Below are 11,722 nucleotides of genomic sequence, written 5' to 3' on the forward strand. Positions count from 1 at the left end.
TAAAGTCTCAGTTTTGATCCCCCCCTTATGTGATGTGTTAACTGATCTCCACTGTAGTGGGAGTAGGAGCCTCAGAGCCCCAGGCTTAGCGATGGGTTTCCCGCTTCTAATCACCATCATAGGCAGGCCCTCGAAATCGAGGAAGACTCTAAAAGTAGAATTGAAGCAGCACGTAGATATTGAGTGAAGACTGCAGTGCCCTTGTAGTCGAATAGCCTGTCAACAGTCACTAATCAAGACTGACATGATTAATGGCCACTTTAAGGAAGTACCACAGCCATCTGTGGAACTGCACTCTGGAAAAGAGTTACTGCCTTGAGAAGAGACAAAAGGGAGGAAAAAGATTGTAATAAAAACAATACACATCCCTCTTGTTCCAATTCTGAGATATCTGAAGACACAGCAGTCAGCAAAGGAGCACAGGGGACAATAACAATACCACCATCACTTCCTCCACCACTGGCTGCATGGAACACAACACGTCATACATTTCAACAGTTCACTTTCAATCAAGTCCATAGCTGTTAGAGAGAACATTTTGGTGAGTGAAACTAACTCTAAGAACAGGCAACTTAATGACATGAACTACACAAAGTCTAGGGGGGAGAAATTGCATAGCGCCCCGTTTGGGGCGAAAGCGGAAATGTATTGGCAGGCACTGTGCGAGGGACTCTGACGTGAACTTCCGGTTTAGCGATCCAGGAAGGAAGTGGAGCGCTATATCAAGCGCTACCACTTCCCTTGGAGCACCAGAGCTGACAAGAGGGGCGGTAGCGGTGCAGCGCTGCCCAATGTCCAGGGCAGTGCTGCCAGGGTCCCAGGCTCCTTCTCTCTCTTAAAGAGAAGGGCCATCGCTGCAGGCTCTGCATTGGAATGAGGTTCGTCGTCGCCGACGGCAGCCGCGATCCGACCCAATCAGCCCTAAGCAATCCAGCAGAGTGCAGGGCTGATCGATCGCGGCCACAGAAAATTCTGAAAAATGGACGTTGGGCATTAAGAATTTTTTTTTCCCATGCAACTATCACCCCCTTTAAACTGCGCTCACCAAGCGCTCAGCCTCCCTAACAACAGCAGCTGTTGGTGTTGTCGTCTGGCAGGGGGCGGAACCGAAGTTAGGGTCTGGGGCGCTACCGGGGGGAATGCTCAGCATGATGACGTCATGCTCTCTGGGCGCAGGAGAACGTGGCATTAGGGGTTACCGCCATCACAAACCTCGATGGGAATTTCATGGGTGTCGGTACACGCGCCCGGTTGCAAAGCCTGTAGTGTCCTGTTATCATCCCCTGGATGCATTAACGGGAGGTGAATTTCTAGGCGCAGAAAACTTTGGCTCTGCCAGTCTGTCTGGTGTGGTGCACTGGTGCAAAGTATTCTGCTTTCTTAAGACATGGTTAAGCAGCCTTTGTGTCCACAATTTAGGAATTAAATTGACCAGGAAAACTAAACGGTGGGGATAGTGGCTTTTTATGTTGTTTGGTTAATGCATTCATTAGAGCGAAGTAAGGCGCGTGCATTGATTTTGTACATGGGCAGATGTATATGTGTAGAATTGGGCTTCATGTGCTATCAGTGAAAATCTTATTTATCACATACTGACACTGCAAAATAAATGAGAGCAGCTAGTGACATCAATTATACACATCAGTCGGAAACAACGCGAGGAGTTGAGAAGTATAATATTGACTTTTAAATGTTTTAGAGGTATTTTAGATAAATGAAAAGCCCTCAGCTTGTACATTATTAAAAATGTATGCACTACTCAGCTGAACTTAAAAATTACAAATGTTTTTGTCTTGATGCGTATGAAATTTTGCAAGAAAAAATAATTAGGTTAATTATAAAATCCTTCTTGCAGCAGCAATCTTACTGGCAGTAGCATATTGTAGTCTCGAGGGAGATGTTCTGCAGGCTATTTAATTTCAAAGCAATTAAAATGTTAAAATTATTCCAAAAGGCACTCGTGGATGAGCAATGATAAAAAAAAGACAGTCAATTGTTTCCACCTCATTAGTGTAAAATGAACATGAGGAGATGAGGTCAGGTTTTAAAGGTTTTGAGAAATAAATCAGTGGATTCGATTTGATGCGGTATTTTAATTTTTTAAATAAGCACTATAATTTGACTGCACAAAGTTCATGCTCTATTCCAATTTGTGTTGTGACATTTAGAATTCCAGAAAGATTTATCTTTTGCTTTACCTTGCAATGGATCAACGGAAGTTCTTGCATTTTGACGTCTTTAATCATATGTTCTTATGTAAATCTAATCAATTGTAAGAACGAGAAGCAGGAGTAGGCCATACGGCCCCTTCAGCCTGCTCTGCCATTTAATACGATCATGGCTGATCTGATCATGGACTCAGGTCCACTTCCCTGCCTGCTCTCCATAACCCCTTATTCCCTTATTGTTTAAGAAACTGTCTATTTCTGTCTTAAATTTATTCAATGCCCCAGCTTCCACAGTTCTCTGAGGCAGCGAATTCCACAGATCCACAATCCTCCGAGAGAAGAAATTTCTCCTTATCTCAGTTTTAAATGGGCAGCCCCTTATTCTAAGGTTATGTCCCCTAGTTCTAGTCTCCCCTATCAGTGGAAACATCCTCTCTGCATCCACCCTGTTAAGCCCCCTCATAATCTTATACGTTTCGATAAGATCACCTCTCATTCTTCTGAATTCCAATGAGTAGAGACCCAATCTACTCAACCTTTCCTCATAAGTCAACCCCCTCAACTCCGGAATCAACCTTGTGAACCTTCTCTGAACTGTCTCCTAAGCAAGTATATCCTTTCGTAAATATGGAAAACAAAACTGCACGCAGTATTCCAGGTGTGGCCTCATCAATACCCTGTACAACTGTAGCAAGACTTCCCTGCTTTTATACTCCATCCCCTTTGCAATAAAGGCCAAGATTCCATTGGCCTTCCTGATCACTTGCTGTACCTGAATACTAGCTGTTATGTATGAAGAAAGAGTCAGACTGAATACTATGAGCTCAAAGTAAAGTGTGACCTTAGTCTTTTATTGCAGGTCTCCAGAGTATCTCTCCAACCTGTGAGGCCTCCTTAAATATCTGTGCTCCCAAGGGATTATGGGATCCCTTGGGACCCCAGTGGATGAGCCCTCTGGTGGCTGTACAGAGTATATACAAGTTTACATATATAACAACACTCCTCCTCCAAAGTCAACGGTGTAACTATTTACAAAGTGAGTGGATCTGGGGCCCTTCTTTCACTGGTTGATCGTCTTGGGGCAAATGCTGGTATTGGTGAATCATCTGTTGGGCCCTCGCTGGGCTGCTGTGCAGCTGACCTTGCTGGGCTGCCTGGTGTGGTGAGTCCTGCTGGGCTACTATGGATGATGGGTTCTGTTTTGTGGTCAACCGCTGTATCGGTGGCCACTGGTGTGTATGTTGGGGGGTCAAAGAAGGTAGGGTCCAAAGTGGGTTGCTTAGGATAGTCCGTGAATCTGAGTTTGATTTGGTCCAAGTGTTTCCGGAGAATGAGTCCATTTCAAAGTTTGACCCGAAACACCCTGCTCCCCTCCTTGGCCACAACAGTGCCGGGTAGCCACTTGGGACCTTGTCCATAATTCAATACAATTACAGGATCATTGATTTCAACCTCGCATGACACATTTGCGCTATCATGGTTTGTACTTTGTTGAAGCCGCCTGCTCTCTACGTGTTCATGTAGATCAGGGTGAACTAACGAGAGCCTTATCTTAAGTGCCCTTTGCGTGAGCAGTTCAGCAGGTGGGATCCCAGTGAGCGAGTGGGATCTCGTGCGGTGACTAAGCAGGTCTCGGGATAGGCGAGTCTGCAGTGAGTCTTCCGTTACCCTCTTCAAGCCCTGCTTGATGGTTTGCACTGCTCTCTCTGCCTGACCATTGGATGCTGCTTTAAATAGGGCAGATGTGGCATGTTTGATCCCGTTGCGGGTCATGAATTCTTTGAACTTGGCACTGGTAAAACATGGCCCGTTATCGCTACCAGGACATCGGGTAGCCCGTGCGTGGCAAACATGGCTCGCAGGCTTTCAGTGGTGGCAGCAGCGGACGTGTTTGTCGACATTATCCCACATTCAATCCATTTGGAGAAGTCATCTACAACCACAAGGAACATTTTACCCAAGAACGGGCCTGCATAGTCGACATGGACCCTAGACCACGGTTTAGAGGGCCAAGACCATAAACTTAGTGGCGCCTCCCTGGGTGCATTACTTAACTGCAAGCATGTGTTACATCTGTGCACACAGGACTCTAAGTCCGCATCGATACCGGGCCACCACACGTGGGATTTGGTTATCGCTTTCATCATTACAATGCCTGGGTGGGTGCTGTGGAGGTCATTGATGAAGGTGTCTCTGCCCTTTTTGGGAACCACTACCCGATTTCCCCCAGAAGGCAGTCTGCCTGTATAGACATTTCATCTTTGCGCCACTGGAACGCTTTATCTCTTCCTGCATTTCCACTGGGACACTGGACCAGCTCCCGTGAAGCATACAGTTTTTGACTAGGGACACTGGGGGTCACTAGGAGTCCTGGCTCATCCAGGTTCTAATCTGTTGGGCTGTGACGGGTGACTGCTCATTCTCAAATGCTTCCATAACCATTACTAAATCTGCGGGCTGCGCCATTTCCACCCCCGTGGTGGACAATGGCAGCCTGCTGAGAGCATCGGCACAGTTTTCTGTGCCTGGCCTGTGGCAGATGGCGTAGTTGTATGTGGATAACGTGAGCGCCCATCTCTGGATGCAGGCCGATGCATTAGTATTTATCCCCTTACTCTCGGAAAACAGGGATATCAGTGGCTTATGGTCAGTTTCCAATTCAAATTTTAGCCCGAACAGGTATTGATGCATTTTCTTTACCCCATAGACACACGCTAACACTTCTTTTTCAATCATGCTGTAGGCTCTCTCAGCCTTAGACAGACTCCTGAATGCATAAGCAACCGGTTGCAATTTCCCAAAATCATTAGCTTGTTGCAATACACACCCGACGCCATATGACGATGCATCACATGCTAGTACCAAACGCTTACATGGATTATACAACACAAGCAATTTGTTTGAGCATAACAATTTTCTAGATTTTACAAAGGCATTTTCTTGGCTTTTGCCCCAAACCCATTCGTCCCCTTTACATAGTAAGGCATGCAGTGGTTCTAGCAGTGTGCTGAGACCCGGTAAGAAGTTACCAAAGTAGTTCAGGAATCATAGAAACGACCGCAGCTCCGTCACGTTCTGTGGTGCATTCTCGATTGCCTCAGTCTTTGAATCGTTGGGCCCGATGCCATCGGTCGCGATCCTCCTCCCCAGGAACTCCACTTCAGGCACCAGGAAAACACACATCGAGCATTTTAACCTGAGCCCCACAGGTTTCCCAATCATCTCCTCCAGATTCTGCAGATGCTCGACTGTCCGAACCTGTAGCCAAGATGTCGTCCTGGAAGTCCACAGTGCGCGGGACCGACTTCAATAAGCTTTCCATGTTTCTCTGGAATAACGCCGCTGCTGATCGAATTCCAAATGAGCATCTGTTATAAATGAAGAGATCTTTGTGTGTGTTGATGCAGGTGAGGCCCTTCGATGATTCCTCCAGCTCCTGCGTCATGTAGGCTGAAGTCAAATCCAGCTTCGTGAACGTCTTTCCTCCCGCCAGCATTGCAAAGAGGTCGTCGGCCTTTGGTAGTGGATATTGGTCCTGCAGGGAGAAACGATTGATAGTTACTTTGTAATCACCACAGATTCTGATGGTGCAGTCTCCCTTGAGGACAGGGACAATCAGACTTGCCCACTCGTTGAATTCGATCGGTGAAATGATGCCCTCTCTTTGCAGCTGGTCTAGCTCGATCTCTACCCTATTTCTCATCGTGTACGGTACTACTCTCGCCTTGTGATGAATGGTTTGCGCCCCCGGAATTAGATGGATCTGCACTTTTGCTGGTTGGAATTTCCCGATGCCTGGTTCGAACAGCGAAGGGAACTTGTTTAAGACCTGGGCACACGAAGTGTCGTCAGCGGGCGATAGCGCTCGGACGTCGTCCCAGTTCCAGTGTATCTTTCCCAGCCAGCTCCTGCCAAGCAATATGGGACCATTGCCCGATACTACCCAGAGTGGTAGCTTGTGCACCGCTCCACCGTAGGAGTCCTTTACGGTAGCACTGCCGATTACGGGAATCAGTTCCTTTGTGTAAGATCTTAATTTCGTGCAAATTGGAGTTAAGACTGGCCTTGAGGCCTTGCTGCACCACAATTTTTCAAAAGTCTTTTTGCTCTTGATGGACTAGCTCGCGCTCATGTTCAACTCCATTGACACCGGGAGTCCATTTAGTTCCACATTCAGCATTATCGGGGGACAATTTATGGTAAATGTGTGCACCCCATGTACCTCTGCCTTCTCGGTCTGAGGTTAAGGTTCATCGTGATCTGCCGTGGATCTGTGCTCCTCTGCAACATGGTGGTTTGCAGGGTTAACAGGATTTGCCTGCACATATGTTGGAGGTGTCCTATTGTTCCACAGCCCTTGCAAACGTACCGTTTGAAGCGGCATGAATGGAAATGATGATCACCCCCGCAGCAGCAACACGGTGTTAATGGTCTTGCATTCATCATCCTTGATGGTGGACTTTGAGACATCTGAGGACGTGCAGCTGCAGGCATGTGTGACCTGTCCTGGACGTTGCGATTTGAAAACAACATCACTTTGTTCACAGTACTTGTAGTATCACTTGTGTACTGAGAGATTTGCTTAGTATTGCCACTGGTGGCAATGAATGCCTGGGCTATCGCTATGGCCTCATTCAAGGTTGGGGTCTTACAGTCAAAAGTTTGCGAAGTATGGTTTCATGGCCAATGCCAAGTGCGAAAAAGTCTCTGAGCATGTGCTCCAAATGTCCTTTAAATTCGCAATGTCCTGCAAGGTGTCTTAGTTCGGCGACATAACTCGCCACTTCCTGGTCTTCAGACCTTTTGTAGGTGTAGAACCGGTACCTCGCTATCAGAACACTTTCCTTCGGGTTCAAATGCTCCCGGACCAGTATGCACAAATCATCATACGATTTCTCCATGGGTTTCGCTGGAGTAAGCAGTTTTTTCATGAGGCCATACGTTGGTGCCCCGCAGACGGTGGGGAGAATCGCCCTTCGTTTGGCAGCATTCTCTTCTCCATCCAGCTCGTTGGCTACGAAGTATTGGTAGAGTCGCTCCACAAAGGTTTCCCAATCATCTCCCTCCGAGAATTTCTCCAGGATGCCCACTGTTCTCTGCATCTTTGGGTTCGCTATCTGTATCTCGTCGCTAATTGTTATGTATGAAGAAAGAGTCAGACTGAATACTGTGAGCTCAAAGTAAAGTGTGACCGTAGTCTTTTATTGCAGGTCTCCAGAGTGCCTCTCCAACCTGTGAGGTCTCCTTAAATACCTGTGCTCCCAAACGATTATGGGATCCATTGGGACTCCAGTGGATGAGCCCTCTGGTGGCTGTACAGAGTATATACAAGTTTACATATATACTAGCCTTTTATGTTTCATGCATAAGTACCCCCAGGTCCCGCTGTACTGCAGCATTTTGCAATATTTCTCCATTTAAATAATAACTTGCTCTTTGATTTTTTTCTGCCAAAGTGCATGACCTCACACTCTCCGACATTATACTCCATCTGCCAAATTTTTGACCACTCACTGAGCCTGTCTATGTCCTTTTGCAGATTTTTTGTGTCCTCCTCACACATTGCTTTTCCTCCCATCTTTGTATCGTCAGCAAACTTGGCTACGTTACACTCGGTCCCTTCCTCCAAGTCGTTAATATAGATTGTAAAAAGTTGGGGTCCCAGCACTGATCCCTGCAGCACCCCACTGGTTACTGATTACCAACCCAAGAATGAACCATTTATCCTCACTCTCTCTGTTTTCTGTTCATTAGCCAATCCTCTATCCATGCTAATATATTACCCCCAACCCCGTGAACTTTTATCTTGTGCAGTAACCTTTTATGTGGCACCTTGTCAAATGCCTTCTGGAAGTCCAAATACACCACATCCACTGGTTCCCCTTTATCCACCCTGTTCGTTACATCCTCAAAGAATTCTAGCAAATTTGTCAAACATGACTTCCCCTTCATAAATCCATGCTGAATCTGCCTGACCGAATTTTGCTTTTCCAAATGTCCTGCTACTGCTTTTTTAATAATGGACTCCAACATCTTCCCAACCACAGATGTTACGCAAACGGGTCTATAGTTTCCTGCTTTTTGTCTGCCTCCTTTTTTAAATAGGGGTGTTACATTTGCAGTTTTCCAATCTGCTGGCACCTCCCCAGAATCCAGAGAATTTTGGTAAATTGCAACCAATGCATCCACTATCCCTGCCACTACTTCTCTTAAGACCCTAGGATGCAAGTCATCAGGTCCAGGGGATTTATCTGTTTTTAGTCCCATTATCTTACTGAGTACCACCTCCTTAGGTTAGGCTTAGAGGATTTGCTATGGGGGTTTGTACTCAGGGTACGGACTTTCTGATTACAGAAAATACTTACTGCAACTATTTTCAATTCTGGCAATATAGTTTCACCCTCTGAAACATTGCTCCCAACCGACCATTCCTCATATGTAGCTAGATGGAAACTGTTGGTGGGTTATTTAACCACAGGGAGGTTTCACAGCTGTACCCAATGACCAAACACATGCACTTTCCCATAAGGATCACTGGTAAGGGATCAGGAGCAGGAACTGTGGCTAACTTTTCCACTCGCGAACCCAACTGCACTGAGACCAACTGCATCGATCAAAGTACTGTCCCGGCCGCGATTAGCTAACTGAGCTTAGACAAGAGATTGCCCCAGGGCGATTCTGATCTGTGGCTGGAAACTGCACCGGATGGCACTTTTTTCTACAAACACACTGGGAGCCTCAAGACCTTACGTAATGTAATTTCTTTCCCTCTAAAACGAGAATCTGACCCAGTGGTGAAGTGGGGGGTTGGATTAAAAAAAGCAGCTTAGTATATTTTTTGATATCCATTCCCAGTTACCATTGAAAGTTGAAGCTCGGCCTACTAAAGACATGACTCCAGCCATGTTTATCACACATGAAAATCAAGAAGAGTGAGAGGACATTGGAAATTACTGGCTCTAAATTTGGAGTGTCAGTCCCCTCCGACAGTTAATGTGGCGTTAAGTGCATACATTTGCCAACAAACCACAATCGCTGAATATTCTGCGTTGGTTATTTATCCAAATTTACCTCTCTACCATGTTCAGTTGGCCTACACAAATAAACAGCATCCAGCACTCAGACAATGAAATGTGATGAATTACAACTGCAAGGTACAAAGGAGAACACATTTCATTTGTACTGAACCTGTTTCAGTAAAACACATCAAATACAGAACAGTTACATACCCGGAGGGAAGAAGGGTAACAGAAAGAAAAGACAAATATGGGCAACAATGGAAGCAGTTTGGAGAATAGGGCAAAAAGAGATTGGCCGAACTTTTCTGGAGGTAGGCGGGTTGAGTCGGGGGGCCTCCAAGGCCAGCGGGAAACCGACTCTAACGGCAGGGTCTGAGTTGCACGTGAGGCCTCGGCTTCCTGCCCGCAGCCAGCCAGATGGTCAGGGATCGGGGGCTCTGTCCGGGATCGGGGTCTGCCAGAGGTTGGGCGGTGGGGGGCGGGGCCAGGGGTTGGGGATCGACGGGTTGGCCAGAGGATCGGGGATTGGCTGGGGATCGCGGAGGAGGGGCAGGGGGAGGGAAATCGGCCAGGGGATGGCCAGGGATTGCGGATCGGCAGGGGTACGGGTGGGGGTCGGCTGGAGAATCGGGGATCAGTGGGGTGGGGAGGGGAGTCAGCTGGAGGATCCGCTCGGGGGGAAGAGAGAATAGGGGTCGGCCTCCTGACTGTGGCCAGCCTCATCATCATCGGTGGTGGGGTGGGGGGGTGAGGCCTCATGGTGAGGATCGGAGGCCTGAGAGGTTGATCTGCGGCCTGGGTGGGGGGGGGGGGTCTCCGATTATGTGTGGGGGGGAGGGGAGGGTGGTTTAAGTAGGGACCCTGCATCCAGGATGTAGGTATAAATCTACTTACTTCTTGGATGCAGCAGTCCCCGCCTCGGTTTAACTGGCAGGTTTCATGACTTGCGTGCCACCCAACCACATGCAGTTAAATTCAAAACCGAGTATAAAAAGAGGCTTCCAGCCTTATTGTACTATTTAAATTGATGTACCACCCCCAGGAGCAGGTTGGCTGCCCGACCCCTGCCCCGCCTTTATTAAAACCGGGCAGGTTAGAGGCGGGATCAGGTCGGGGAAACTAATTTTTAACAATTTAACTGCCCCCACGCTCCAAACCCACTCGTTTTCTTCAGCAGAAAATTCCAGCCATTGTTCCTAAAGTATAAAGCTGTGGGTAGTGCGCCAAGAAGCAGGTAATGAGGTTAAGAAACTTGTCAGGAAAGAAAAAGAGGTTAAGGTAGCAACAACAACAAATTGTATTTATATAGAACCTTTAACGTAAAATATGATATCAAAAGCAGGGAATATTAATATAAATGTTGAATATTTCTATAAATATCTTAACAGCAAACAGATGAGAAATGAAATAGTGGGCACTGAAAGGCACCCATGGTAACATGACATCAAGAGACCAAGGAATAGCAAATATACAAAATGAATTCCTCTTTTCTGTATTCACAGATAAGAACACGAAGGGACTGAAATTGCCCCCCGCCCGAAATGGGACGCACACACCGCATTTGAGCGTCTATTACTGCTGATATGGATAGGGTGTTATTAAGATAGAAATTGCCCTTTTTTGGGCCCGAAATGGAACGGCGTGTTAATTCCCGGTGGTAAGCGCTGCTTTCAGTGTGTGCCTGCGGAGTGGAGTTTGGATCGTGAAATTCCCCTCCTATCCATTTGATGCAAACCATCATGCTAATGATGCAGCTGCTCTCGGGCCTTCTTAAAGGGCAGCTTTTGCAGCTGTGTCTTGAGTTCGTCTTGAGCTTTCTTTGCACAGGATGGCCGCTGTTCTGGAAGCTCAGAATGCTCTCATGTACTCTGGGCAACAGGGCACGGAGCCTCTGACCGCGTTCATCTCTGATGACTTCCAGAGTGTGGCTGCTGTCATGCATTCTCAGCTGGAGGCTATGCGAGATCTGACTGCTGCCATTTTGGCTGGGTCCACCACGGGCCGAACGGTGCCACCACACCCCGCCGACCTGTGCTCCAGCAGTTTGGTGGGGGAGGTGAGGTTCTGCCCCGGGGCAGTAGCGCTGGCTCCTCAGACCAGGATACTGATGTTGCCTCTCTGGTTCACAGCAGCCCTGAACCAAGAGCTGTCAGTGCGCAATTGCTGCCAACCGTGGCTTCACCCCAGCCACTTTTGACTGAAGGCGCACAGGAGGATGCGGCCTTGTCTTCAGCCGACCCTTCCAGGGCCAGAGCTGGTTGCGGGCATCTGAGAAGGACATCATAAGCTTCCTCTGTACACACACAGCAGCCTTCCCAAAGCCATGAGGCGGCCACAGGGGAGATACTGCGGCGTACTGTAAGGATAGGTCCGCGTAAGTGGGGTGATAAAGAGTAGGACAAGGGTGAGAATTGATTGTGAATGTTTTGGAAACCCATTGTTTGGGTTGTAATTAATCTTTATTTAGTGTTTGGAATTTGTGATCAGGTCTCTCATTTCAGTGTATGGGAATGATGTGTGAGAGGGCTTACAGAT

The sequence above is a fragment of the Pristiophorus japonicus genome, chromosome 11 (assembly GCF_044704955.1).
Source record: "Pristiophorus japonicus isolate sPriJap1 chromosome 11, sPriJap1.hap1, whole genome shotgun sequence".
Taxonomy (NCBI): Eukaryota; Metazoa; Chordata; class Chondrichthyes; family Pristiophoridae; genus Pristiophorus; species Pristiophorus japonicus.